This window comes from Castor canadensis, chromosome 18 (assembly GCF_047511655.1).
Source record: "Castor canadensis chromosome 18, mCasCan1.hap1v2, whole genome shotgun sequence".
NCBI classification, from domain to species: domain Eukaryota; kingdom Metazoa; phylum Chordata; class Mammalia; order Rodentia; family Castoridae; genus Castor; species Castor canadensis.
The window spans coordinates 27,103,647-27,128,990 of record NC_133403.1 but is presented as its reverse complement, the minus strand read 5'-3'; the positions used below and the strand labels follow the sequence as shown (position 1 = coordinate 27,128,990).

Sequence of the window (25,344 nt, the reverse complement as noted above, 5' to 3'; positions counted from 1 at the left end):
CAGGCCCGCCCAAGCAAGTCGTTCCATGAGACCTGTTAGAAAAAGCCAAATGTTAGAAAAGAGGATGCCTCGAGGAAAAGGAGACCGAGACCTCTACAGACGAGAGCACGCTTTATTTTGCCGTGGTGAGGGGCGTCCTGCACTCTGGACAGCCTGGGATGCAAGCCTCGCCGGGGGGGGGGGCGGGCGGGGACTAGGGGTGAGGAGGTTTTCCGGGGTACGCAGCCAGGGAGAGGTAAAGAGAAGTGTCCTTGTGGTGGTAGACAGCCAGCACTTGCAAGCAATCAGGAAGCGATAAGGGGAAAAGTCCTTGTGGTCTCAGGCACTGCCCCTGCCTTTCTTTCTATCACAGGTAATTTAGGCAGTGTGGGCTTCGGGGACCCTGGAGAGTCAACCCTTTAAAACCCTCACACGAAAAGGGCTGGTGGAGCGGGGCAAGGTGTACGGCCTGAATTCAAGCACTGGTACCACAAAAATCAATACGTAAATACGTAAATACATAAATAAACAAATAAACAAATAAATAAAACAAAAAAGTGGTTATGATGGATGCGTGTCTATCGAACATGAAAGCCCTCTAGGCACAAACTTCTATGAGTGGCCACGGCGTTGTACACTACTCGGGAAGAAGTCCCTATTTCTACCTGCTCCGGACCCGTCCTAGCATACTTAAAAGTGGTGTTTTTAGTTTTGGACATAAAACACAGGGTTTGTTCTTAGACTCGTGGACCACAGCCTTGGATTGACTTTGGATAAACACTGAAAGGTAGAGACACTTGCCAATACAGCCTATTACACAAAGAAAGACTTCACACATTGCAGAGAAAGGTACAAACTACATTGCCACCAAACGATCCGAAACGGGCAGCAATTCATCACCACTCACACTCAAGCAGGGTACAGGACCAAGCAAAAGGAAACGCGCCCTCAATGTCAGGGTTGCAACTCTTTCTGGGACTTCTCCTTGCCAATGTATTCCCGGGTGTGTTTGAATTTTGCATTCTAAGCATACTCCCCTCACCGTGAGCTCAGGCCCTGCGCCCGCTGTCCCCGTGACTGCAGGCACCGCCGTGGGAGTTGGGGCCCCACGGAGAGGTCATGCACACGCTGACCTGTGTTGGGTCGAGCGACGGAGCAGCACCCGACTGAGGTGGCCTGCCTCCCTGTCCCCTGGCGTCTTGCCCTGGGCCCAGTGCACCACCTTGTGGCGAGCCAGGGTGTGGCGCGTCCCAGTCTGGGGCCCGCTGGGCTGCAGACCCGCTTTCTCAGGGCTTTCGCACTTCCCTCACCGTCCGCCTGAACGTTTTCTACTCCTGCTGGCTTTCTGAGGACAGTTGGGGAGCGGTCCCCAACGTGGCCTGGGACCCACCCGGCTGGTGCCCAGTGAGCGGGCGCGCGCCCCACGAGAGTGTGGGGAGGGGAGAGGAGAGGATTCGGGGGCGTGTCTGTGAGGTGGGAGGCGTGGGTCTGGCGGGGTGGCGGGGAAGGGGTCGCCGGTGGTGGTGGCGCTGGGTCGGGGCGGTGAGGTCCCGGAGGCCAAAAGGAGCAGCGAGGGAGGGACGAGCAAAAGCCTACAGCACCCGGTATTCCCAGGCGGTCTCCCATCCAAGTACTAACCAGGCCCGACCCTGCTTAGCTTCCGAGATCAGACGAGATCGGGCGCGTTCAGGGTGGTATGGCCGTAGACGCCAGCTGCCGCCTCCTGGAGCCCCAAGAGCGTGAGGTGGGCGCGGCCTGCGTCTCCACACTGCTCCCCTGGCACGGCTGCGGGTGGGGGCTGCGGGGTGGGGGCTGGCGGCCTCTGGCCAAGCGGCCAGGGGCCCCGGACGCCTGCTGGGGCAGCCGGTCTCGCCCAGGTGGCCACTCGCTGGCTTTCTTCCCGAGGTGTCCCGGTGCCCGGACCAGGATCGAGTTTTCTCAGGGGAACATTGCTCAGTGCTCTCGGGCTCTTGTTCCTCTGGGGATGTGTCACTGCCTTGGCTAAGGCGGGGGTGTGGGGGGGGTGCACAGTTCTGGCCGCCCTCCTCCCTCGCCTGCGGGAGCCGACCCTTGGGCGCGTGGCTCCCGACGGACGTCTTGGGGACCTTTCCGGTCCTCCTCGTCCACAAAGCCCCACTGCCCCTCCAGCCCTCTGCAAAATGGCAGCCGCGCCCTTAGCCGACCCGCTGCGCCCTCCTCCACACTCTGGGCCTGGGGCTGCGGGGCTCAATCGGGAACATTTCCAGCTCAGAGGCCCCTTTCACCACCGAAATCGTGGAGACAAGGGAAAGAAAAAAACATCTCCTCCCATCCCTACTCAACGTCCTAAGAAATCCTATCCTGTCAACCCTCAGGCTTCCTAAACTCTACACTTTGTCCTCAGAAGTATTTACTTCTGTTCCCTTCTAATTTTTCTCAGGGTTTCGGCCACTGAGATGACGATCATGACGAAATGAAAATTCATTAAGAGTTGGTTTATAGAAAATCTTCTAGATGGCTTCATCCCTATGGTGAAACAACTGTTGTCTTACATGATTCTAATACAGTTAGGAGCCTACATGTGCCTGTGATGAGGCTATTTGGGGTCACTGACACTGACCCCTCAATGAATAGGCACTCTGAGGTTTTACTCTCAGGATAACCACTGATATGTGTGGATAACCTCTAGAGAGCTGTCATGCTGTCATTCGTTCCTAGATAGTGAGCATATCTGCATTTTCCAAGGCTGTCGGGCCCTCTAAACTACAAAATTTACAGAAACGCTGTGATCAAATGCTGATGGTACTGACATACTCTTCTCTTAGTTGCTAAGTTGTCCGTCAGAATTTTTGCCATGGCTCTTTTACGTATTTGGAATTGCACTTCTGATCCTCCTGGGACATTTACAATCAAGGCCATTAAACAAACAAACAAAAAAAAGAAACAATGAAAAAAGACTGTAACAGACAGGTACATGTCCCTCACACAAGTCAGCTTTAGATTCTGTTTTCTTTGTCATGGTTTAGAGGCCACTAGCTAAAAAGGGAGTCCTTCCAAGCCTGTTTGTTGTTTAAATTTGGCCAAAGGGTCCAGCTGACACTGACTCCCACCTGACCTGTTTGTTGCTCGACCCCCCCACACACATAAGACACTTAGAGAAAAAAACTAATCCTCACGTCGAAAGATGAAAACGACCAATCCAAAAACCCTCCGAGGAAACAGCTCAGAGACAAACAGTTTCTAGAGATGAGGGTGAAAGGCCTTCCAAGTTGAAATGGAGTCCCTCATGCCAGACCTCTCAACACCTTGGTTCTTGCTGGGTGCTGCTTGCTCACGCCTGAAACCTTAGCTACTCAGGTGGATCACGTTTCCAGGCCCGCCCAAGCAAGTCGTTCCATGAGACCTGTTAGAAAAAGCCAAATGTTAGAAAAGAGGATGCCTCGAGGAAAAGGAGACCGAGACCTCTACAGACGAGAGCACGCTTTATTTTGCCGTGGTGAGGGGCGTCCTGCACTCTGGACAGCCTGGGATGCAAGCCTCGCCGGGGGGGGGGCGGGGACTAGGGGTGAGGAGGTTTTCCGGGGTACGCAGCCAGGGAGAGGTAAAGAGAAGTGTCCTTGTGGTGGTAGACAGCCAGCACTTGCAAGCAATCAGGAAGCGATAAGGGGAAAAGTCCTTGTGGTCTCAGGCACTGCCCCTGCCTTTCTTTCTATCACAGGTAATTTAGGCAGTGTGGGCTTCGGGGACCCTGGAGAGTCAACCCTTTAAAACCCTCACACGAAAAGGGCTGGTGGAGCTGGGCCAGGTGTACGCCCTGAATTCAAGCACTGGTACCACAAAAATCAATACGTAAATACGTAAATACATAAATAAACAAATAAACAAATAAATAAAACAAAAAAGTGGTTATGATGGATGCGTGTCTATCGAACATGAAAGCCCTCTAGGCACAAACTTCTATGAGTGGCCACGGCGTTGTACACTACTCGGGAAGAAGTCCCTATTTCTACCTGCTCCGGACCCGTCCTAGCATACTTAAAAGTGGTGTTTTTAGTTTTGGACATAAAACACAGGGTTTGTTCTTAGACTCGTGGACCACAGCCTTGGATTGACTTTGGATAAACACTGAAAGGTAGAGACACTTGCCAATACAGCCTATTACACAAAGAAAGACTTCACACATTGCAGAGAAAGGTACAAACTACATTGCCACCAAACGATCCGAAACGGGCAGCAATTCATCACCACTCACACTCAAGCAGGGTACAGGACCAAGCAAAAGGAAACGCGCCCTCAATGTCAGGGTTGCAACTCTTTCTGGGACTTCTCCTTGCCAATGTATTCCCGGGTGTGTTTGAATTTTGCATTCTAAGCATACTCCCCTCACCGTGAGCTCAGGCCCTGCGCCCGCTGTCCCCGTGACTGCAGGCACCGCCGTGGGAGTTGGGGCCCCACGGAGAGGTCATGCACACGCTGACCTGTGTTGGGTCGAGCGACGGAGCAGCACCCGACTGAGGTGGCCTGCCTCCCTGTCCCCTGGCGTCTTGCCCTGGGCCCAGTGCACCACCTTGTGGCGAGCCAGGGTGTGGCGCGTCCCAGTCTGGGGCCCGCTGGGCTGCAGACCCGCTTTCTCAGGGCTTTCGCACTTCCCTCACCGTCCGCCTGAACGTTTTCTACTCCTGCTGGCTTTCTGAGGACAGTTGGGGAGCGGTCCCCAACGTGGCCTGGGACCCACCCGGCTGGTGCCCAGTGAGCGGGCGCGCGCCCCACGAGAGTGTGGGGAGGGGAGAGGAGAGGATTCGGGGGCGTGTCTGTGAGGTGGGAGGCGTGGGTCTGGCGGGGTGGCGGGGAAGGGGTCGCCGGTGGTGGTGGCGCTGGGTCGGGGCGGTGAGGTCCCGGAGGCCAAAAGGAGCAGCGAGGGAGGGACGAGCAAAAGCCTACAGCACCCGGTATTCCCAGGCGGTCTCCCATCCAAGTACTAACCAGGCCCGACCCTGCTTAGCTTCCGAGATCAGACGAGATCGGGCGCGTTCAGGGTGGTATGGCCGTAGACGCCAGCTGCCGCCTCCTGGAGCCCCAAGAGCGTGAGGTGGGCGCGGCCTGCGTCTCCACACTGCTCCCCTGGCACGGCTGCGGGTGGGGGCTGCGGGGTGGGGGCTGGCGGCCTCTGGCCAAGCGGCCAGGGGCCCCGGACGCCTGCTGGGGCAGCCGGTCTCGCCCAGGTGGCCACTCGCTGGCTTTCTTCCCGAGGTGTCCCGGTGCCCGGACCAGGATCGAGTTTTCTCAGGGGAACATTGCTCAGTGCTCTCGGGCTCTTGTTCCTCTGGGGATGTGTCACTGCCTTGGCTAAGGCGGGGGTGTGGGGGGGGTGCACAGTTCTGGCCGCCCTCCTCCCTCGCCTGCGGGAGCCGACCCTTGGGCGCGTGGCTCCCGACGGACGTCTTGGGGACCTTTCCGGTCCTCCTCGTCCACAAAGCCCCACTGCCCCTCCAGCCCTCTGCAAAATGGCAGCCGCGCCCTTAGCCGACCCGCTGCGCCCTCCTCCACACTCTGGGCCTGGGGCTGCGGGGCTCAATCGGGAACATTTCCAGCTCAGAGGCCCCTTTCACCACCGAAATCGTGGAGACAAGGGAAAGAAAAAAACATCTCCTCCCATCCCTACTCAACGTCCTAAGAAATCCTATCCTGTCAACCCTCAGGCTTCCTAAACTCTACACTTTGTCCTCAGAAGTATTTACTTCTGTTCCCTTCTAATTTTTCTCAGGGTTTCGGCCACTGAGATGACGATCATGACGAAATGAAAATTCATTAAGAGTTGGTTTATAGAAAATCTTCTAGATGGCTTCATCCCTATGGTGAAACAACTGTTGTCTTACATGATTCTAATACAGTTAGGAGCCTACATGTGCCTGTGATGAGGCTATTTGGGGTCACTGACACTGACCCCTCAATGAATAGGCACTCTGAGGTTTTACTCTCAGGATAACCACTGATATGTGTGGATAACCTCTAGAGAGCTGTCATGCTGTCATTCGTTCCTAGATAGTGAGCATATCTGCATTTTCCAAGGCTGTCGGGCCCTCTAAACTACAAAATTTACAGAAACGCTGTGATCAAATGCTGATGGTACTGACATACTCTTCTCTTAGTTGCTAAGTTGTCCGTCAGAATTTTTGCCATGGCTCTTTTACGTATTTGGAATTGCACTTCTGATCCTCCTGGGACATTTACAATCAAGGCCATTAAACAAACAAACAAAAAAAAGAAACAATGAAAAAAGACTGTAACAGACAGGTACATGTCCCTCACACAAGTCAGCTTTAGATTCTGTTTTCTTTGTCATGGTTTAGAGGCCACTAGCTAAAAAGGGAGTCCTTCCAAGCCTGTTTGTTGTTTAAATTTGGCCAAAGGGTCCAGCTGACACTGACTCCCACCTGACCTGTTTGTTGCTCGACCCCCCCACACACATAAGACACTTAGAGAAAAAAACTAATCCTCACGTCGAAAGATGAAAACGACCAATCCAAAAACCCTCCGAGGAAACAGCTCAGAGACAAACAGTTTCTAGAGATGAGGGTGAAAGGCCTTCCAAGTTGAAATGGAGTCCCTCATGCCAGACCTCTCAACACCTTGGTTCTTGCTGGGTGCTGCTTGCTCACGCCTGAAACCTTAGCTACTCAGGTGGATCACGTTTCCAGGCCCGCCCAAGCAAGTCGTTCCATGAGACCTGTTAGAAAAAGCCAAATGTTAGAAAAGAGGATGCCTCGAGGAAAAGGAGACCGAGACCTCTACAGACGAGAGCACGCTTTATTTTGCCGTGGTGAGGGGCGTCCTGCACTCTGGACAGCCTGGGATGCAAGCCTCGCCGGGGGGGGGGGCGGGGACTAGGGGTGAGGAGGTTTTCCGGGGTACGCAGCCAGGGAGAGGTAAAGAGAAGTGTCCTTGTGGTGGTAGACAGCCAGCACTTGCAAGCAATCAGGAAGCGATAAGGGGAAAAGTCCTTGTGGTCTCAGGCACTGCCCCTGCCTTTCTTTCTATCACAGGTAATTTAGGCAGTGTGGGCTTCGGGGACCCTGGAGAGTCAACCCTTTAAAACCCTCACACGAAAAGGGCTGGTGGAGCTGGGCCAGGTGTACGCCCTGAATTCAAGCACTGGTACCACAAAAATCAATACGTAAATACGTAAATACATAAATAAACAAATAAACAAATAAATAAAACAAAAAAGTGGTTATGATGGATGCGTGTCTATCGAACATGAAAGCCCTCTAGGCACAAACTTCTATGAGTGGCCACGGCGTTGTACACTACTCGGGAAGAAGTCCCTATTTCTACCTGCTCCGGACCCGTCCTAGCATACTTAAAAGTGGTGTTTTTAGTTTTGGACATAAAACACAGGGTTTGTTCTTAGACTCGTGGACCACAGCCTTGGATTGACTTTGGATAAACACTGAAAGGTAGAGACACTTGCCAATACAGCCTATTACACAAAGAAAGACTTCACACATTGCAGAGAAAGGTACAAACTACATTGCCACCAAACGATCCGAAACGGGCAGCAATTCATCACCACTCACACTCAAGCAGGGTACAGGACCAAGCAAAAGGAAACGCGCCCTCAATGTCAGGGTTGCAACTCTTTCTGGGACTTCTCCTTGCCAATGTATTCCCGGGTGTGTTTGAATTTTGCATTCTAAGCATACTCCCCTCACCGTGAGCTCAGGCCCTGCGCCCGCTGTCCCCGTGACTGCAGGCACCGCCGTGGGAGTTGGGGCCCCACGGAGAGGTCATGCACACGCTGACCTGTGTTGGGTCGAGCGACGGAGCAGCACCCGACTGAGGTGGCCTGCCTCCCTGTCCCCTGGCGTCTTGCCCTGGGCCCAGTGCACCACCTTGTGGCGAGCCAGGGTGTGGCGCGTCCCAGTCTGGGGCCCGCTGGGCTGCAGACCCGCTTTCTCAGGGCTTTCGCACTTCCCTCACCGTCCGCCTGAACGTTTTCTACTCCTGCTGGCTTTCTGAGGACAGTTGGGGAGCGGTCCCCAACGTGGCCTGGGACCCACCCGGCTGGTGCCCAGTGAGCGGGCGCGCGCCCCACGAGAGTGTGGGGAGGGGAGAGGAGAGGATTCGGGGGCGTGTCTGTGAGGTGGGAGGCGTGGGTCTGGCGGGGTGGCGGGGAAGGGGTCGCCGGTGGTGGTGGCGCTGGGTCGGGGCGGTGAGGTCCCGGAGGCCAAAAGGAGCAGCGAGGGAGGGACGAGCAAAAGCCTACAGCACCCGGTATTCCCAGGCGGTCTCCCATCCAAGTACTAACCAGGCCCGACCCTGCTTAGCTTCCGAGATCAGACGAGATCGGGCGCGTTCAGGGTGGTATGGCCGTAGACGCCAGCTGCCGCCTCCTGGAGCCCCAAGAGCGTGAGGTGGGCGCGGCCTGCGTCTCCACACTGCTCCCCTGGCACGGCTGCGGGTGGGGGCTGCGGGGTGGGGGCTGGCGGCCTCTGGCCAAGCGGCCAGGGGCCCCGGACGCCTGCTGGGGCAGCCGGTCTCGCCCAGGTGGCCACTCGCTGGCTTTCTTCCCGAGGTGTCCCGGTGCCCGGACCAGGATCGAGTTTTCTCAGGGGAACATTGCTCAGTGCTCTCGGGCTCTTGTTCCTCTGGGGATGTGTCACTGCCTTGGCTAAGGCGGGGGTGTGGGGGGGGTGCACAGTTCTGGCCGCCCTCCTCCCTCGCCTGCGGGAGCCGACCCTTGGGCGCGTGGCTCCCGACGGACGTCTTGGGGACCTTTCCGGTCCTCCTCGTCCACAAAGCCCCACTGCCCCTCCAGCCCTCTGCAAAACGGCAGCCGCGCCCTTAGCCGACCCGCTGCGCCCTCCTCCACACTCTGGGCCTGGGGCTGCGGGGCTCAATCGGGAACATTTCCAGCTCAGAGGCCCCTTTCACCACCGAAATCGTGGAGACAAGGGAAAGAAAAAAACATCTCCTCCCATCCCTACTCAACGTCCTAAGAAATCCTATCCTGTCAACCCTCAGGCTTCCTAAACTCTACACTTTGTCCTCAGAAGTATTTACTTCTGTTCCCTTCTAATTTTTCTCAGGGTTTCGGCCACTGAGATGACGATCATGACGAAATGAAAATTCATTAAGAGTTGGTTTATAGAAAATCTTCTAGATGGCTTCATCCCTATGGTGAAACAACTGTTGTCTTACATGATTCTAATACAGTTAGGAGCCTACATGTGCCTGTGATGAGGCTATTTGGGGTCACTGACACTGACCCCTCAATGAATGGGCACTCTGAGGTTTTACTCTCAGGATAACCACTGATATGTGTGGATAACCTCTAGAGAGCTGTCATGCTGTCATTCGTTCCTAGATAGTAAGCATATCTGCATTTTCCAAGGCTGTCGGGCCCTCTAAACTACAAAATTTACAGAAACGCTGTGATCAAATGCTGATGGTACTGACATACTCTTCTCTTAGTTGCTAAGTTGTCCGTCAGAATTTTTACCATGGCTCTTTTACGTATTTGGAATTGCACTTCTGATCCTCCTGGGACATTTACAATCAAGCCCATTAAACAAACAAAAAAAAAAGAAACAATGAAAAAAGACTGTAACAGACAGGTACATGTCCCTCACACAAGTCAGCTTTAGATTCTGTTTTCTTTGTCATGGTTTAGAGGCCACTAGCTAAAAAGGGAGTCCTTCCAAGCCTGTTTGTTGTTTAAATTTGGCCAAAGGGTCCAGCTGACACTGACTCCCACCTGACCTGTTTGTTGCTCGACCCCCCCACACACATAAGACACTTAGAGAAAAAAACTAATCCTCACGTCGAAAGATGAAAACGACCAATCCAAAAACCCTCCGAGGAAACAGCTCAGAGACAAACAGTTTCTAGAGATGAGGGTGAAAGGCCTTCCAAGTTGAAATGGAGTCCCTCATGCCAGACCTCTCAACACCTTGGTTCTTGCTGGGTGCTGCTTGCTCACGCCTGAAACCTTAGCTACTCAGGTGGATCACGTTTCCAGGCCCGCCCAAGCAAGTCGTTCCATGAGACCTGTTAGAAAAAGCCAAATGTTAGAAAAGAGGATGCCTCGAGGAAAAGGAGACCGAGACCTCTACAGACGAGAGCACGCTTTATTTTGCCGTGGTGAGGGGCGTCCTGCACTCTGGACAGCCTGGGATGCAAGCCTCGCCGGGGGGGGGGGCGGGCGGGGACTAGGGGTGAGGAGGTTTTCCGGGGTACGCAGCCAGGGAGAGGTAAAGAGAAGTGTCCTTGTGGTGGTAGACAGCCAGCACTTGCAAGCAATCAGGAAGCGATAAGGGGAAAAGTCCTTGTGGTCTCAGGCACTGCCCCTGCCTTTCTTTCTATCACAGGTAATTTAGGCAGTGTGGGCTTCGGGGACCCTGGAGAGTCAACCCTTTAAAACCCTCACACGAAAAGGGCTGGTGGAGCGGGGCAAGGTGTACGGCCTGAATTCAAGCACTGGTACCACAAAAATCAATACGTAAATACGTAAATACATAAATAAACAAATAAACAAATAAATAAAACAAAAAAGTGGTTATGATGGATGCGTGTCTATCGAACATGAAAGCCCTCTAGGCACAAACTTCTATGAGTGGCCACGGCGTTGTACACTACTCGGGAAGAAGTCCCTATTTCTACCTGCTCCGGACCCGTCCTAGCATACTTAAAAGTGGTGTTTTTAGTTTTGGACATAAAACACAGGGTTTGTTCTTAGACTCGTGGACCACAGCCTTGGATTGACTTTGGATAAACACTGAAAGGTAGAGACACTTGCCAATACAGCCTATTACACAAAGAAAGACTTCACACATTGCAGAGAAAGGTACAAACTACATTGCCACCAAACGATCCGAAACGGGCAGCAATTCATCACCACTCACACTCAAGCAGGGTACAGGACCAAGCAAAAGGAAACGCGCCCTCAATGTCAGGGTTGCAACTCTTTCTGGGACTTCTCCTTGCCAATGTATTCCCGGGTGTGTTTGAATTTTGCATTCTAAGCATACTCCCCTCACCGTGAGCTCAGGCCCTGCGCCCGCTGTCCCCGTGACTGCAGGCACCGCCGTGGGAGTTGGGGCCCCACGGAGAGGTCATGCACACGCTGACCTGTGTTGGGTCGAGCGACGGAGCAGCACCCGACTGAGGTGGCCTGCCTCCCTGTCCCCTGGCGTCTTGCCCTGGGCCCAGTGCACCACCTTGTGGCGAGCCAGGGTGTGGCGCGTCCCAGTCTGGGGCCCGCTGGGCTGCAGACCCGCTTTCTCAGGGCTTTCGCACTTCCCTCACCGTCCGCCTGAACGTTTTCTACTCCTGCTGGCTTTCTGAGGACAGTTGGGGAGCGGTCCCCAACGTGGCCTGGGACCCACCCGGCTGGTGCCCAGTGAGCGGGCGCGCGCCCCACGAGAGTGTGGGGAGGGGAGAGGAGAGGATTCGGGGGCGTGTCTGTGAGGTGGGAGGCGTGGGTCTGGCGGGGTGGCGGGGAAGGGGTCGCCGGTGGTGGTGGCGCTGGGTCGGGGCGGTGAGGTCCCGGAGGCCAAAAGGAGCAGCGAGGGAGGGACGAGCAAAAGCCTACAGCACCCGGTATTCCCAGGCGGTCTCCCATCCAAGTACTAACCAGGCCCGACCCTGCTTAGCTTCCGAGATCAGACGAGATCGGGCGCGTTCAGGGTGGTATGGCCGTAGACGCCAGCTGCCGCCTCCTGGAGCCCCAAGAGCGTGAGGTGGGCGCGGCCTGCGTCTCCACACTGCTCCCCTGGCACGGCTGCGGGTGGGGGCTGCGGGGTGGGGGCTGGCGGCCTCTGGCCAAGCGGCCAGGGGCCCCGGACGCCTGCTGGGGCAGCCGGTCTCGCCCAGGTGGCCACTCGCTGGCTTTCTTCCCGAGGTGTCCCGGTGCCAGGACCAGGATCGAGTTTTCTCAGGGGAACATTGCTCAGTGCTCTCGGGCTCTTGTTCCTCTGGGGATGTGTCACTGCCTTGGCTAAGGCGGGGGTGTGGGGGGGGTGCACAGTTCTGGCCGCCCTCCTCCCTCGCCTGCGGGAGCCGACCCTTGGGCGCGTGGCTCCCGACGGACGTCTTGGGGACCTTTCCGGTCCTCCTCGTCCACAAAGCCCCACTGCCCCTCCAGCCCTCTGCAAAACGGCAGCCGCGCCCTTAGCCGACCCGCTGCGCCCTCCTCCACACTCTGGGCCTGGGGCTGCGGGGCTCAATCGGGAACATTTCCAGCTCAGAGGCCCCTTTCACCACCGAAATCGTGGAGACAAGGGAAAGAAAAAAACATCTCCTCCCATCCCTACTCAACGTCCTAAGAAATCCTATATTGTCAACCCTCAGGCTTCCTAAACTCTACACTTTGTCCTCAGAAGTATTTACTTCTGTTCCCTTCTAATTTTTCTCAGGGTTTCGGCCACTGAGATGACGATCATGACGAAATGAAAATTCATTAAGAGTTGGTTTATAGAAAATCTTCTAGATGGCTTCATCCCTATGGTGAAACAACTGTTGTCTTACATGATTCTAATACAGTTAGGAGCCTACATGTGCCTGTGATGAGGCTATTTGGGGTCACTGACACTGACCCCTCAATGAATGGGCACTCTGAGGTTTTACTCTCAGGATAACCACTGATATGTGTGGATAACCTCTAGAGAGCTGTCATGCTGTCATTCGTTCCTAGATAGTAAGCATATCTGCATTTTCCAAGGCTGTCGGGCCCTCTAAACTACAAAATTTACAGAAACGCTGTGATCAAATGCTGATGGTACTGACATACTCTTCTCTTAGTTGCTAAGTTGTCCGTCAGAATTTTTACCATGGCTCTTTTACGTATTTGGAATTGCACTTCTGATCCTCCTGGGACATTTACAATCAAGCCCATTAAACAAACAAAAAAAAAAGAAACAATGAAAAAAGACTGTAACAGACAGGTACATGTCCCTCACACAAGTCAGCTTTAGATTCTGTTTTCTTTGTCATGGTTTAGAGGCCACTAGCTAAAAAGGGAGTCCTTCCAAGCCTGTTTGTTGTTTAAATTTGGCCAAAGGGTCCAGCTGACACTGACTCCCACCTGACCTGTTTGTTGCTCGACCCCCCCACACACATAAGACACTTAGAGAAAAAAACTAATCCTCACGTCGAAAGATGAAAACGACCAATCCAAAAACCCTCCGAGGAAACAGCTCAGAGACAAACAGTTTCTAGAGATGAGGGTGAAAGGCCTTCCAAGTTGAAATGGAGTCCCTCATGCCAGACCTCTCAACACCTTGGTTCTTGCTGGGTGCTGCTTGCTCACGCCTGAAACCTTAGCTACTCAGGTGGATCACGTTTCCAGGCCCGCCCAAGCAAGTCGTTCCATGAGACCTGTTAGAAAAAGCCAAATGTTAGAAAAGAGGATGCCTCGAGGAAAAGGAGACCGAGACCTCTACAGACGAGAGCACGCTTTATTTTGCCGTGGTGAGGGGCGTCCTGCACTCTGGACAGCCTGGGATGCAAGCCTCGCCGGGGGGGGGGGGGGGGGCGGGGACTAGGGGTGAGGAGGTTTTCCGGGGTACGCAGCCAGGGAGAGGTAAAGAGAAGTGTCCTTGTGGTGGTAGACAGCCAGCACTTGCAAGCAATCAGGAAGCGATAAGGGGAAAAGTCCTTGTGGTCTCAGGCACTGCCCCTGCCTTTCTTTCTATCACAGGTAATTTAGGCAGTGTGGGCTTCGGGGACCCTGGAGAGTCAACCCTTTAAAACCCTCACACGAAAAGGGCTGGTGGAGCGGGGCAAGGTGTACGGCCTGAATTCAAGCACTGGTACCACAAAAATCAATACGTAAATACGTAAATACATAAATAAACAAATAAACAAATAAATAAAACAAAAAAGTGGTTATGATGGATGCGTGTCTATCGAACATGAAAGCCCTCTAGGCACAAACTTCTATGAGTGGCCACGGCGTTGTACACTACTCGGGAAGAAGTCCCTATTTCTACCTGCTCCGGACCCGTCCTAGCATACTTAAAAGTGGTGTTTTTAGTTTTGGACATAAAACACAGGGTTTGTTCTTAGACTCGTGGACCACAGCCTTGGATTGACTTTGGATAAACACTGAAAGGTAGAGACACTTGCCAATACAGCCTATTACACAAAGAAAGACTTCACACATTGCAGAGAAAGGTACAAACTACATTGCCACCAAACGATCCGAAACGGGCAGCAATTCATCACCACTCACACTCAAGCAGGGTACAGGACCAAGCAAAAGGAAACGCGCCCTCAATGTCAGGGTTGCAACTCTTTCTGGGACTTCTCCTTGCCAATGTATTCCCGGGTGTGTTTGAATTTTGCATTCTAAGCATACTCCCCTCACCGTGAGCTCAGGCCCTGCGCCCGCTGTCCCCGTGACTGCAGGCACCGCCGTGGGAGTTGGGGCCCCACGGAGAGGTCATGCACACGCTGACCTGTGTTGGGTCGAGCGACGGAGCAGCACCCGACTGAGGTGGCCTGCCTCCCTGTCCCCTGGCGTCTTGCCCTGGGCCCAGTGCACCACCTTGTGGCGAGCCAGGGTGTGGCGCGTCCCAGTCTGGGGCCCGCTGGGCTGCAGACCCGCTTTCTCAGGGCTTTCGCACTTCCCTCACCGTCCGCCTGAACGTTTTCTACTCCTGCTGGCTTTCTGAGGACAGTTGGGGAGCGGTCCCCAACGTGGCCTGGGACCCACCCGGCTGGTGCCCAGTGAGCGGGCGCGCGCCCCACGAGAGTGTGGGGAGGGGAGAGGAGAGGATTCGGGGGCGTGTCTGTGAGGTGGGAGGCGTGGGTCTGGCGGGGTGGCGGGGAAGGGGTCGCCGGTGGTGGTGGCGCTGGGTCGGGGCGGTGAGGTCCCGGAGGCCAAAAGGAGCAGCGAGGGAGGGACGAGCAAAAGCCTACAGCACCCGGTATTCCCAGGCGGTCTCCCATCCAAGTACTAACCAGGCCCGACCCTGCTTAGCTTCCGAGATCAGACGAGATCGGGCGCGTTCAGGGTGGTATGGCCGTAGACGCCAGCTGCCGCCTCCTGGAGCCCCAAGAGCGTGAGGTGGGCGCGGCCTGCGTCTCCACACTGCTCCCCTGGCACGGCTGCGGGTGGGGGCTGCGGGGTGGGGGCTGGCGGCCTCTGGCCAAGCGGCCAGGGGCCCCGGACGCCTGCTGGGGCAGCCGGTCTCGCCCAGGTGGCCACTCGCTGGCTTTCTTCCCGAGGTGTCCCGGTGCCCGGACCAGGATCGAGTTTTCTCAGGGGAACATTGCTCAGTGCTCTCGGGCTCTTGTTCCTCTGGGGATGTGTCACTGCCTTGGCTAAGGCGGGGGTGTGGGGGGGGTGCACAGTTCTGGCCGCCCTCCTCCCTCGCCTGCGGGAGCCGACCCTTGGGCGCGTGGCTCCCGACGGACGTCTTGGGGACCTTTCCGGTCCTCCTCGTCCACAAAGCCCCACTGCCCCTCCAGCCCTCTGCAAAACGGCAGCCGCGCCCTTAGCCGACCCGCTGCGCCCTCCTCCACACTCTGGGCCTGGGGCTGCGGGGCTCAATCGGGAACATTTCCAGCTCAGAGGCCCCTTTCACCACCGAAATCGTGGAGACAAGGGAAAGAAAAAAACATCTCCTCCCATCCCTACTCAACGTCCTAAGAAATCCTATCCTGTCAACCCTCAGGCTTCCTAAACTCTACACTTTGTCCTCAGAAGTATTTACTTCTGTTCCCTTCTAATTTTTCTCAGGGTTTCGGCCACTGAGATGACGATCATGACGAAATGAAAATTCATTAAGAGTTGGTTTATAGAAAATCTTCTAGATGGCTTCATCCCTATGGTGAAACAACTGTTGTCTTACATGATTCTAATACAGTTAGGAGCCTACATGTGCCTGTGATGAGGCTATTTGGGGTCACTGACACTGACCCCTCAATGAATGGGCACTCTGAGGTTTTACTCTCAGGATAACCACTGATATGTGTGGATAACCTCTAGAGAGCTGTCATGCTGTCATTCGTTCCTAGATAGTAAGCATATCTGCATTTTCCAAGGCTGTCGGGCCCTCTAAACTACAAAATTTACAGAAACGCTGTGATCAAATGCTGATGGTACTGACATACTCTTCTCTTAGTTGCTAAGTTGTCCGTCAGAATTTTTACCATGGCTCTTTTACGTATTTGGAATTGCACTTCTGATCCTCCTGGGACATTTACAATCAAGCCCATTAAACAAACAAAAAAAAAAGAAACAATGAAAAAAGACTGTAACAGACAGGTACATGTCCCTCACACAAGTCAGCTTTAGATTCTGTTTTCTTTGTCATGGTTTAGAGGCCACTAGCTAAAAAGGGAGTCCTTCCAAGCCTGTTTGTTGTTTAAATTTGGCCAAAGGGTCCAGCTGACACTGACTCCCACCTGACCTGTTTGTTGCTCGACCCCCCCACACACATAAGACACTTAGAGAAAAAAAACTAATCCTCACGTCGAAAGATGAAAACGACCAATCCAAAAACCCTCCGAGGAAACAGCTCAGAGACAAACAGTTTCTAGAGATGAGGGTGAAAGGCCTTCCAAGTTGAAATGGAGTCCCTCATGCCAGACCTCTCAACACCTTGGTTCTTGCTGGGTGCTGCTTGCTCACGCCTGAAACCTTAGCTACTCAGGTGGATCACGTTTCCAGGCCCGCCCAAGCAAGTCGTTCCATGAGACCTGTTAGAAAAAGCCAAATGTTAGAAAAGAGGATGCCTCGAGGAAAAGGAGACCGAGACCTCTACAGACGAGAGCACGCTTTATTTTGCCGTGGTGAGGGGCGTCCTGCACTCTGGACAGCCTGGGATGCAAGCCTCGCCGGGGGGGGGGGGCGGGCGGGGACTAGGGGTGAGGAGGTTTTCCGGGGTACGCAGCCAGTTTGAGATAAAGAGAAGTGTCCTTGTGGTGGTAGACAGCCAGCACTTGCAAGCAATCAGGAAGCGATAAGGGGAAAAGTCCTTGTGGTCTCAGGCACTGCCCCTGCCTTTCTTTCTATCACAGGTAATTTAGGCAGTGTGGGCTTCGGGGACCCTGGAGAGTCAACCCTTTAAAACCCTCACACGAAAAGGGCTGGTGGAGCGGGGCAAGGTGTACGGCCTGAATTCAAGCACTGGTACCACAAAAATCAATACGTAAATACGTAAATACATAAATAAACAAATAAACAAATAAATAAAACAAAAAAGTGGTTATGATGGATGCGTGTCTATCGAACATGAAAGCCCTCTAGGCACAAACTTCTATGAGTGGCCACGGCGTTGTACACTACTCGGGAAGAAGTCCCTATTTCTACCTGCTCCGGACCCGTCCTAGCATACTTAAAAGTGGTGTTTTTAGTTTTGGACATAAAACACAGGGTTTGTTCTTAGACTCGTGGACCACAGCCTTGGATTGACTTTGGATAAACACTGAAAGGTAGAGACACTTGCCAATACAGCCTATTACACAAAGAAAGACTTCACACATTGCAGAGAAAGGTACAAACTACATTGCCACCAAACGATCCGAAACGGGCAGCAATTCATCACCACTCACACTCAAGCAGGGTACAGGACCAAGCAAAAGGAAACGCGCCCTCAATGTCAGGGTTGCAACTCTTTCTGGGACTTCTCCTTGCCAATGTATTCCCGGGTGTGTTTGAATTTTGCATTCTAAGCATACTCCCCTCACCGTGAGCTCAGGCCCTGCGCCCGCTGTCCCCGTGACTGCAGGCACCGCCGTGGGAGTTGGGGCCCCACGGAGAGGTCATGCACACGCTGACCTGTGTTGGGTCGAGCGACGGAGCAGCACCCGACTGAGGTGGCCTGCCTCCCTGTCCCCTGGCGTCTTGCCCTGGGCCCAGTGCACCACCTTGTGGCGAGCCAGGGTGTGGCGCGTCCCAGTCTGGGGCCCGCTGGGCTGCAGACCCGCTTTCTCAGGGCTTTCGCACTTCCCTCACCGTCCGCCTGAACGTTTTCTACTCCTGCTGGCTTTCTGAGGACAGTTGGGGAGCGGTCCCCAACGTGGCCTGGGACCCACCCGGCTGGTGCCCAGTGAGCGGGCGCGCGCCCCACGAGAGTGTGGGGAGGGGAGAGGAGAGGATTCGGGGGCGTGTCTGTGAGGTGGGAGGCGTGGGTCTGGCGGGGTGGCGGGGAAGGGGTCGCCGGTGGTGGTGGCGCTGGGTCGGGGCGGTGAGGTCCCGGAGGCCAAAAGGAGCAGCGAGGGAGGGACGAGCAAAAGCCTACAGCACCCGGTATTCCCAGGCGGTCTCCCATCCAAGTACTAACCAGGCCCGACCCTGCTTAGCTTCCGAGATCAGACGAGATCGGGCGCGTTCAGGGTGGTATGGCCGTAGACGCCAGCTGCCGCCTCCTGGAGCCCCAAGAGCGTGAGGTGGGCGCGGCCTGCGTCTCCACACTGCTCCCCTGGCACGGCTGCGGGTGGGGGCTGCGGGGTGGGGGCTGGCGGCCTCTGGCCAAGCAGCCAGGGGCCCCGGACGCCTGCTGGGGCAGCCGGTCTCGCCCAGGTGGCCACTCGCTGGCTTTCTTCCCGAGGTGTCCCGGTGCCCGGACCAGGATCGAGTTTTCTCAGGGGAACATTGCTCAGTGCTCTCGGGCTCTTGTTCCTCTGGGGATGTGTCACTGCCTTGGCTAAGGCGGGGGTGTGGGGGGGGTGCACAGTTCTGGCCGCCCTCCTCCCTCGCCTGCGGGAGCCGACCCTTGGGCGCGTGGCTCCCGACGGACGTCTTGGGGACCTTTCCGGTCCTCCTCGTCCACAAAGCCCCACTGCCCCTCCAGCCCTCTGCAAAACGGCAGCCGCGCCCTTAGCCGACCCGCTGCGCCCTCCTCCACACTCTGGGCCTGGGGCTGCGGGGCTCAATCGGGAACATTTCCAGCTCAGAGGCCCCTTTCACCACCGAAATCGTGGAGACAAGGGAAAGAAAAAAACATCTCCTCCCATCCCTACTCAACGTCCTAAGAAATCCTATCCTGTCAACCCTCAGGCTTCCTAAACTCTACACTTTGTCCTCAGAAGTATTTACTTCTGTTCCCTTCTAATTTTTCTCAGGGTTTCGGCCACTGAGATGACGATCATGACGAAATGAAAATTCATTAAGAGTTGGTTTATAGAAAATCTTCTAGATGGCTTCATCCCTATGGTGAAACAACTGTTGTCTTACATGATTCTAATACAGTTAGGAGCCTACATGTGCCTGTGATGAGGCTATTTGGGGTCACTGACACTGACCCCTCAATGAATGGGCACTCTGAGGTTTTACTCTCAGGATAACCACTGATATGTGTGGATAACCTCTAGAGAGCTGTCATGCTGTCATTCGTTCCTAGATAGTAAGCATATCTGCATTTTCCAAGGCTGTCGGGCCCTCTAAACTACAAAATTTACAGAAACGCTGTGATCAAATGCTGATGGTACTGACATACTCTTCTCTTAGTTGCTAAGTTGTCCGTCAGAATTTTTACCATGGCTCTTTTACGTATTTGGAATTGCACTTCTGATCCTCCTGGGACATTTACAATCAAGCCCATTAAACAAACAAAAAAAAAAGAAACAATGAAAAAAGACTGTAACAGACAGGTACATGTCCCTCACACAAGTCAGCTTTAGATTCTGTTTTCTTTGTCATGGTTTAGAGGCCACTAGCTAAAAAGGGAGTCCTTCCAAGCCTGTTTGTTGTTTAAATTTGGCCAAAGGGTCCAGCTGACACTGACTCCCACCTGACCTGTTTGTTGCTCGACCCCCCCACACACATAAGACACTTAGAGAAAAAAAACTAATCCTCACGTCGAAAGATGAAAACGACCAATCCAAAAACCCTCCGAGGAAACAGCTCAGAGACAAACAGTTTCTAGAGATGAGGGTGAAAGGCCTTCCAAGTTGAAATGGAGTCCCTCATGCCAGACCTCTCAACACCTTGGTTCTTGCTGGGTGCTGCTTGCTCACGCCTGAAACCTTAGCTACTCAGGTGGATCACGTTTCCAGGCCCGCCCAAGCAAGTCGTTCCATGAGACCTGTTAGAAAAAGCCAAATGTTAGAAAAGAGGATGCCTCGAGGAAAAGGAGACCGAGACCTCTACAGACGAGAGCACGCTTTATTTTGCCGTGGTGAGGGGCGTCCTGCACTCTGGACAGCCTGGGATGCAAGCCTCGCCGGGGGGGGGGGGCGGGCGGGGACTAGGGGTGAGGAGGTTTTCCGGGGTACGCAGCCAGTTTGAGATAAAGAGAAGTGTCCTTGTGGTGGTAGACAGCCAGCACTTGCAAGCAATCAGGAAGCGATAAGGGGAAAAGTCCTTGTGGTCTCAGGCACTGCCCCTGCCTTTCTTTCTATCACAGGTAATTTAGGCAGTGTGGGCTTCGGGGACCCTGGAGAGTCAACCCTTTAAAACCCTCACACGAAAAGGGCTGGTGGAGCGGGGCAAGGTGTACGGCCTGAATTCAAGCACTGGTACCACAAAAATCAATACGTAAATACGTAAATACATAAATAAACAAATAAACAAATAAATAAAACAAAAAAGTGGTTATGATGGATGCGTGTCTATCGAACATGAAAGCCCTCTAGGCACAAACTTCTATGAGTGGCCACGGCGTTGTACACTACTCGGGAAGAAGTCCCTATTTCTACCTGCTCCGGACCCGTCCTAGCATACTTAAAAGTGGTGTTTTTAGTTTTGGACATAAAACACAGGGTTTGTTCTTAGACTCGTGGACCACAGCCTTGGATTGACTTTGGATAAACACTGAAAGGTAGAGACACTTGCCAATACAGCCTATTACACAAAGAAAGACTTCACACATTGCAGAGAAAGGTACAAACTACATTGCCACCAAACGATCCGAAACGGGCAGCAATTCATCACCACTCACACTCAAGCAGGGTACAGGACCAAGCAAAAGGAAACGCGCCCTCAATGTCAGGGTTGCAACTCTTTCTGGGACTTCTCCTTGCCAATGTATTCCCGGGTGTGTTTGAATTTTGCATTCTAAGCATACTCCCCTCACCGTGAGCTCAGGCCCTGCGCCCGCTGTCCCCGTGACTGCAGGCACCGCCGTGGGAGTTGGGGCCCCACGGAGAGGTCATGCACACGCTGACCTGTGTTGGGTCGAGCGACGGAGCAGCACCCGACTGAGGTGGCCTGCCTCCCTGTCCCCTGGCGTCTTGCCCTGGGCCCAGTGCACCACCTTGTGGCGAGCCAGGGTGTGGCGCGTCCCAGTCTGGGGCCCGCTGGGCTGCAGACCCGCTTTCTCAGGGCTTTCGCACTTCCCTCACCGTCCGCCTGAACGTTTTCTACTCCTGCTGGCTTTCTGAGGACAGTTGGGGAGCGGTCCCCAACGTGGCCTGGGACCCACCCGGCTGGTGCCCAGTGAGCGGGCGCGCGCCCCACGAGAGTGTGGGGAGGGGAGAGGAGAGGATTCGGGGGCGTGTCTGTGAGGTGGGAGGCGTGGGTCTGGCGGGGTGGCGGGGAAGGGGTCGCCGGTGGTGGTGGCGCTGGGTCGGGGCGGTGAGGTCCCGGAGGCCAAAAGGAGCAGCGAGGGAGGGACGAGCAAAAGCCTACAGCACCCGGTATTCCCAGGCGGTCTCCCATCCAAGTACTAACCAGGCCCGACCCTGCTTAGCTTCCGAGATCAGACGAGATCGGGCGCGTTCAGGGTGGTATGGCCGTAGACGCCAGCTGCCGCCTCCTGGAGCCCCAAGAGCGTGAGGTGGGCGCGGCCTGCGTCTCCACACTGCTCCCCTGGCACGGCTGCGGGTGGGGGCTGCGGGGTGGGGGCTGGCGGCCTCTGGCCAAGCGGCCAGGGGCCCCGGACGCCTGCTGGGGCAGCCGGTCTCGCCCAGGTGGCCACTCGCTGGCTTTCTTCCCGAGGTGTCCCGGTGCCCGGACCAGGATCGAGTTTTCTCAGGGGAACATTGCTCAGTGCTCTCGGGCTCTTGTTCCTCTGGGGATGTGTCACTGCCTTGGCTAAGGCGGGGGTGTGGGGGGGGTGCACAGTTCTGGCCGCCCTCCTCCCTCGCCTGCGGGAGCCGACCCTTGGGCGCGTGGCTCCCGACGGACGTCTTGGGGACCTTTCCGGTCCTCCTCGTCCACAAAGCCCCACTGCCCCTCCAGCCCTCTGCAAAACGGCAGCCGCGCCCTTAGCCGACCCGCTGCGCCCTCCTCCACACTCTGGGCCTGGGGCTGCGGGGCTCAATCGGGAACATTTCCAGCTCAGAGGCCCCTTTCACCACCGAAATCGTGGAGACAAGGGAAAGAAAAAAACATCTCCTCCCATCCCTACTCAACGTCCTAAGAAATCCTATCCTGTCAACCCTCAGGCTTCCTAAACTCTACACTTTGTCCTCAGAAGTATTTACTTCTGTTCCCTTCTAATTTTTCTCAGGGTTTCGGCCACTGAGATGACGATCATGACGAAATGAAAATTCATTAAGAGTTGGTTTATAGAAAATCTTCTAGATGGCTTCATCCCTATGGTGAAACAACTGTTGTCTTACATGATTCTAATACAGTTAGGAGCCTACATGTGCCTGTGATGAGGCTATTTGGGGTCACTGACACTGACCCCTCAATGAATGGGCACTCTGAGGTTTTACTCTCAGGATAACCACTGATATGTGTGGATAACCTCTAGAGAGCTGTCATGCTGTCATTCGTTCCTAGATAGTAAGCATATCTGCATTTTCCAAGGCTGTCGGGCCCTCTAAACTACAAAATTTACAGAAACGCTGTGATCAAATGCTGATGGTACTGACATACTCTTCTCTTAGTTGCTAAGTTGTCCGTCAGAATTTTTACCATGGCTCTTTTACGTATTTGGAATTGCACTTCTGATCCTCCTGGGACATTTACAATCAAGCCCATTAAACAAACAAAAAAAAAAGAAACAATGAAAAAAGACTGTAACAGACAGGTACATGTCCCTCACACAAGTCAGCTTTAGATTCTGTTTTCTTTGTCATGGTTTAGAGGCCACTAGCTAAAAAGGGAGTCCTTCCAAGCCTGTTTGTTGTTTAAATTTGGCCAAAGGGTCCAGCTGACACTGACTCCCACCTGACCTGTTTGTTGCTCGACCCCCCCACACACATAAGACACTTAGAGAAAAAAACTAATCCTCACGTCGAAAGATGAAAACGACCAATCCAAAAACCCTCCGAGGAAACAGCTCAGAGACAAACAGTTTCTAGAGATGAGGGTGAAAGGCCTTCCAAGTTGAAATGGAGTCCCTCATGCCAGACCTCTCAACACCTTGGTTCTTGCTGGGTGCTGCTTGCTCACGCCTGAAACCTTAGCTACTCAGGTGGATCACGTTTCCAGGCCCGCCCAAGCAAGTCGTTCCATGAGACCTGTTAGAAAAAGCCAAATGTTAGAAAAGAGGATGCCTCGAGGAAAAGGAGACCGAGACCTCTACAGACGAGAGCACGCTTTATTTTGCCGTGGTGAGGGGCGTCCTGCACTCTGGACAGCCTGGGATGCAAGCCTCGCCGGGGGGGGGGGCGGGCGGGGACTAGGGGTGAGGAGGTTTTCCGGGGTACGCAGCCAGGGAGAGGTAAAGAGAAGTGTCCTTGTGGTGGTAGACAGCCAGCACTTGCAAGCAATCAGGAAGCGATAAGGGGAAAAGTCCTTGTGGTCTCAGGCACTGCCCCTGCCTTTCTTTCTATCACAGGTAATTTAGGCAGTGTGGGCTTCGGGGACCCTGGAGAGTCAACCCTTTAAAACCCTCACACGAAAAGGGCTGGTGGAGCGGGGCAAGGTGTACGGCCTGAATTCAAGCACTGGTACCACAAAAATCAATACGTAAATACGTAAATACATAAATAAACAAATAAACAAATAAATAAAACAAAAAAGTGGTTATGATGGATGCGTGTCTATCGAACATGAAAGCCCTCTAGGCACAAACTTCTATGAGTGGCCACGGCGTTGTACACTACTCGGGAAGAAGTCCCTATTTCTACCTGCTCCGGACCCGTCCTAGCATACTTAAAAGTGGTGTTTTTAGTTTTGGACATAAAACACAGGGTTTGTTCTTAGACTCGTGGACCACAGCCTTGGATTGACTTTGGATAAACACTGAAAGGTAGAGACACTTGCCAATACAGCCTATTACACAAAGAAAGACTTCACACATTGCAGAGAAAGGTACAAACTACATTGCCACCAAACGATCCGAAACGGGCAGCAATTCATCACCACTCACACTCAAGCAGGGTACAGGACCAAGCAAAAGGAAACGCGCCCTCAATGTCAGGGTTGCAACTCTTTCTGGGACTTCTCCTTGCCAATGTATTCCCGGGTGTGTTTGAATTTTGCATTCTAAGCATACTCCCCTCACCGTGAGCTCAGGCCCTGCGCCCGCTGTCCCCGTGACTGCAGGCACCGCCGTGGGAGTTGGGGCCCCACGGAGAGGTCATGCACACGCTGACCTGTGTTGGGTCGAGCGACGGAGCAGCACCCGACTGAGGTGGCCTGCCTCCCTGTCCCCTGGCGTCTTGCCCTGGGCCCAGTGCACCACCTTGTGGCGAGCCAGGGTGTGGCGCGTCCCAGTCTGGGGCCCGCTGGGCTGCAGACCCGCTTTCTCAGGGCTTTCGCACTTCCCTCACCGTCCGCCTGAACGTTTTCTACTCCTGCTGGCTTTCTGAGGACAGTTGGGGAGCGGTCCCCAACGTGGCCTGGGACCCACCCGGCTGGTGCCCAGTGAGCGGGCGCGCGCCCCACGAGAGTGTGGGGAGGGGAGAGGAGAGGATTCGGGGGCGTGTCTGTGAGGTGGGAGGCGTGGGTCTGGCGGGGTGGCGGGGAAGGGGTCGCCGGTGGTGGTGGCGCTGGGTCGGGGCGGTGAGGTCCCGGAGGCCAAAAGGAGCAGCGAGGGAGGGACGAGCAAAAGCCTACAGCACCCGGTATTCCCAGGCGGTCTCCCATCCAAGTACTAACCAGGCCCGACCCTGCTTAGCTTCCGAGATCAGACGAGATCGGGCGCGTTCAGGGTGGTATGGCCGTAGACGCCAGCTGCCGCCTCCTGGAGCCCCAAGAGCGTGAGGTGGGCGCGGCCTGCGTCTCCACACTGCTCCCCTGGCACGGCTGCGGGTGGGGGCTGCGGGGTGGGGGCTGGCGGCCTCTGGCCAAGCGGCCAGGGGCCCCGGACGCCTGCTGGGGCAGCCGGTCTCGCCCAGGTGGCCACTCGCTGGCTTTCTTCCCGAGGTGTCCCGGTGCCCGGACCAGGATCGAGTTTTCTCAGGGGAACATTGCTCAGTGCTCTCGGGCTCTTGTTCCTCTGGGGATGTGTCACTGCCTTGGCTAAGGCGGGGGTGTGGGGGGGGTGCACAGTTCTGGCCGCCCTCCTCCCTCGCCTGCGGGAGCCGACCCTTGGG

General features: G+C 54.8%; 1 long non-coding RNA gene and 8 other non-coding genes across 9 annotated transcripts in view; 1 reads left to right on the top strand and 8 right to left on the bottom strand.

Moving 5' to 3' along the window:
* The window catches only part of LOC141418921 (uncharacterized), a 518,407-nt gene that overhangs the window by 93,721 nt on the left and 399,342 nt on the right, over window positions 1-25,344 (top strand). The window lies entirely within an intron of this gene.
* Window positions 1,569-1,687, bottom strand: LOC141419013 (5S ribosomal RNA). The gene has a single exon (XR_012443689.1). It is a non-coding gene; the product is annotated as a 5S ribosomal RNA (ribosomal RNA).
* LOC141419012 (5S ribosomal RNA) lies at window positions 4,893-5,011 on the bottom strand. The gene has a single exon (XR_012443688.1). It is a non-coding gene; the product is annotated as a 5S ribosomal RNA (ribosomal RNA).
* LOC141419011 (5S ribosomal RNA) lies at window positions 8,218-8,336 on the bottom strand. Its single transcript, XR_012443687.1, has one exon. It is a non-coding gene; the product is annotated as a 5S ribosomal RNA (ribosomal RNA).
* LOC141419009 (5S ribosomal RNA) lies at window positions 11,545-11,663 on the bottom strand. Its single transcript, XR_012443685.1, has one exon. It is a non-coding gene; the product is annotated as a 5S ribosomal RNA (ribosomal RNA).
* Window positions 14,874-14,992, bottom strand: LOC141419008 (5S ribosomal RNA). The gene has a single exon (XR_012443684.1). It is a non-coding gene; the product is annotated as a 5S ribosomal RNA (ribosomal RNA).
* LOC141419007 (5S ribosomal RNA) lies at window positions 18,203-18,321 on the bottom strand. Its single transcript, XR_012443683.1, has one exon. It is a non-coding gene; the product is annotated as a 5S ribosomal RNA (ribosomal RNA).
* On the bottom strand, window positions 21,532-21,650 carry LOC141419006 (5S ribosomal RNA). Its single transcript, XR_012443682.1, has one exon. It is a non-coding gene; the product is annotated as a 5S ribosomal RNA (ribosomal RNA).
* Window positions 24,859-24,977, bottom strand: LOC141419005 (5S ribosomal RNA). The gene has a single exon (XR_012443681.1). It is a non-coding gene; the product is annotated as a 5S ribosomal RNA (ribosomal RNA).